Genomic DNA, 3,943 nt, shown 5'->3' with positions numbered 1-3,943 from the left:
CCACAGTTGGTTGACTCCATGTACACGGAACCCACGGATATGGAGACCCAATAGATATTGGCAAATAGATGGTATTTAAACCCACATGACCGCATGCCACCCAAGAGAATGTAAGTAGAGAAGAAAAAAGGACTGAGCCCGAGGGCACACAACAGTTAGAGGTAAGGAGATGCCAGAAAAGGACACCGAGAGACGGCAGGAAAGACAGAGAGGGCTTCAAGGAGAAGGGATTAATCATATCAAATCCTACTGAGAATTTAAGTAAGATAAGGCTTGAGAATTGTCCAGTGGATTAGGCAAAGTTTTGACCTTGATAAGAACAGTTTCAGCAAAGTGGCAGGGGTAAAAGTCTGGTTGAAGTGGATTGAGAGAATAAAGACCTCTGGGCTGAATGTGGAGGACTGAACAGCTGCATTTCTTTCTTTCTTTCTTTTTTCCAGGAACACGCGCACTTTATTGAATGCCATTGTAGAAAAGTATGTGAGAATAAAGGGCTGATACAGAACTCAGGCCCAGGGTGTAGGGCCTGCGGTGGACAGCAAGTAACTGGGCGCTACTGCTGGCCTTGGAGATTCTTTACCGTTTGAGAAATTGCTTGGAATATTATCATAGAGCTACTGGTGAAAAGGATGATGAGTGCTGTGGTCACATGGATGTCCAGGGTAAGGGTACAAATGTTCAGGCGCTTGGCAGTGGAGGCATAGGCCTGGGCCCCGCTCAGGTCGCCAACCATCTTCCTGTCCCTAGACTTCACGGAGTAGGTGAATGCTATGAAGCCCCCGTAGCACCAGTTCATGAAGAGGGACCAGATGACGTGGTCGGGCACAGCGGTCTCACTGTGGATGTGGATCATGGTGGATGTTGGGGGAGCAGGGTTGAGGGGCACCCTCAGCACAGCCACCTCCTGCTCCTCCTTGAGCATTTCGTAGTTGAGGAGTGGCCGCTGTTGGCGAGAGTGAAGATGGTCTGGACAACGTGTTTCATGGTTTCCAGGGAAGATCAGCTGTGGTCAGGATGGTGGGATGCTTCTCCAGCTGCATTTATTTCTGTTTCCTCTTGAATTCTCACTAAAATGACAACAGTGTTTAAAATGCATAAACCTATGGAACAGAGAAAACAAGAGCAGTGATAGGAGAATACGAGAGATGTCAGTACAATTTTGGAATCTAGAAAGTAGATGGATGAGGCCGGGCACAGTGGCTCACACATGCAATCTCAGCACTTTGGAAGGCTGAGGCGGGTGGATCGCCTGAGGTCAGGAGTTCAAGACCAGCCTGGCCAACCTGGTGAAACCCCGTCTCTACTAAAAATATAAAAAATTAGCTGGGTGTGGTGGCGTGTGCCTGTAGTCCCAGCTACTTAGGAGGCTAAGGCAGGAGACTCACTTGAACCTGGGAGGCAGAGGTTGCAGTGAGCCGAGATTACGCCACTGCACTCCAGTCAGTGCAACAGAGCGAAACTCCATCTAAGAAAAGAAGAGAAAAGCAAAAAGAAAAGAAAATAGATGGATGAGTTGTAAGTGACTGAAAAGCCTGAAAAAAATTTAAAGTTGAGGATCTATAGTCTAGAGGAGCAAGAAGTAGTCTAATTCGGCCGGGTGCAGTGGCTCATGCCTGTAATCCCAACACTTTGGGAGGCCGAGGTGGGTGGATCACGAGTTCAGGAGATCGAGACCATCCTGGCTAACATGGTGAAACTCCGTCTCTACTAAAAAATACAAAAAATTAGCCAGGCGTGGTGGGGGGCGCCTGTAGTCCCAGCTACTCGGGAGGCTGAGACAGGAGAATGGTGTGAACCTAGGAGGCGGATCTTGCAGTGAGCCGAGATTGCACTACTGCACTCCAGCCTGGGCGACAAAGCGAGACTCCATCTCAAAAAAACAAACAAACAAAAAGAAGTGGTCTAATTCATACCAAAGAACCTCAGGAGTTGAAGGTACCAAGTACTTGGGAAGGTGAGGTTGCGGGAAGGTGAGGTTGCTAGAAGGAGATGAAAGCAGGAATGAGTGAAAATCTTCATAGGAAGAAAAAGACTCCTAGATCCTCTCCTCACCCCCACACAGCTGGGTGACTGTCCCTCTACCACCCAATCAAAAAACTAGAACCTCAGCCAGGCCTGGTGGCTCATGCCTGTAATCCCAGCACTTTGGGAGACTGAGGCAGGTGGATCATTTGAGGTTGTGAGTTCAAGACCAGCCTGGCCAACATGGTGAAACCCATTTCTACTAAAACACGGGAAAAAAAAAAAAAAATAGCTGCACGTGGTGGTGTGTTCCTGTAATCCCAGCTACTCAGGAGGCTGAGGCAGGAGAATAGCTTGAGCCTGGGAGGCAGAGGTTGCAGGGAGCAGAAATCGTGGCACTGCATTCCAGCCTGGGCAATAGAGTAAGACTCAAAAAGAAGGAAGGAAGGAAGGAAGGAAGGAAGGAAGGAAGGAAGGAAGGAAGGAAGGAAGGAAGGAAGGAAGGAAGGAAGGAGGAAGGGAGGGAGGGAGGGAGGGAGGGAGGGAGGGAGGGAGGGAGGGAGGGAGGGAAAGATTGGAAGGATGATAAGAAAAAACAGGGTAAAAAGATCAGTTTCTCATTGAAAGAGAGAGGAAGAAGAAAGAGAGAGAGAGAGAGAGAGGGAGGGAGGAGGGAGGGAGGGAGGGAGAAGGAAGGAGAAAGAAATATTGGGAGGATGATAAGAAGAAACAGAGGGTATAAAGACCAACTCCTTATCTCCCACAACAGGAAGTCAATATATAACGCATAAAACCAAAAAATCAAGAAGCAGCAGTACATATGTTATCTGGGGAAAAAAAATAGAGATAAAGAAAACCTAAAGAAACAGTTTAAAAATGGAAAGAAGTTGCTTCTGGGGGGAAGGCATTGGATAATCCTTTTTATTCTAAGCGTTTTAAAACTGTTTGATTTTAATTTTTTTACATATTTATAACTATTTACATGACTTTTTGAAACAATACATGTACAGCATTGATAAAATACATTTTAATGTCTAAAAAATAAAGCAAAAGAAAGTAAGAGATGAGATAGAGGAGACAAGTAAAGATGCAACAGGTCTATTGAAAAGTCTGGACTTAGTGTAGACAACAAGCAGCTTTAATTTTCTTCCATTGTTGCTTTCAATCACTTTCCAATTGAATTTCATTTTCCTGTTACTTAATGAAATATTGAGCAGATTTCCTAACTTTCTGGTGCCTTTGACTACTAACACCATCGCATTTTAAGTGCTAATCTCATCAATAATTTTAATCTCGTTCCCACCCACTCCCACAAGGCAACTGGCTTTTGGAGTTGGAGTGTGGACCTGGAGGAGTCTCTTCTTTTCAACTCCTGCTGCCAATTTCCTGAGGTGGGATACCTGACCTTGGCTCAGACCTCTTCCACCCGCTAAGCTTCCCCTCCTGCTTCATCCCTGACAGTCCTGGTTGGTGAGCTCAAAACCTTTCCTTAGGTTTCCTTGAATCACAAAAACTAACACTCCCAACAAGGAGGACAAGCTGCCTGCTGCAGCCTCCCCTCTGCCTGACCATCCCCCAGCTCCCATGTCCCCCATTCAGATGGGCAGAGGGAGACAGATGCCCAGCTGGAGAAAGAACATCATCCCCTCCACTCGCAGTCACAGTGGATCTCTGGGACTCCTCACTTGCTTTACAGGAGGAAAATGAAGGGCACAGCTCTCCCCACTAGGCTGACAGTCGGTGTGATCCCTCTACTTGTTTCTTTTTAATATAAACTAAGAATTGATAGGAAAAGGGAAGTGACAGCTGGGAGAAACAGAGACAGTTAAACCATCTCTTAATACACTTAATTGTCTCCATCTTTGGCCCTCATCAGTTCCAGGACCACAGAGAAAGTCCCACCCAATACAGTATTTCAGGATTTTTTGGAGTGTTGCTGTTGAGAGAAGCACAGAAATGGAGCCATTGCTGGAGGAGGATA

The 3,943-nt window shown here is 46.4% G+C and overlaps 1 pseudogene; it reads right to left on the bottom strand.

The window, feature by feature from the left end:
* Positions 1-553: 553 nt before the first annotated feature.
* On the bottom strand, positions 554-984 carry LOC104673510 (annotated as a pseudogene).
* Positions 985-3,943: the final 2,959 nt, after the last annotated feature.

The sequence above is a fragment of the Rhinopithecus roxellana genome, chromosome 17 (assembly GCF_007565055.1).
Source record: "Rhinopithecus roxellana isolate Shanxi Qingling chromosome 17, ASM756505v1, whole genome shotgun sequence".
In the NCBI taxonomy this organism is placed as follows: domain Eukaryota; kingdom Metazoa; phylum Chordata; class Mammalia; order Primates; family Cercopithecidae; genus Rhinopithecus; species Rhinopithecus roxellana.
Note: the sequence above shows the minus strand (reverse complement) of the source record. Positions and strands in the feature narration are given on the sequence as shown.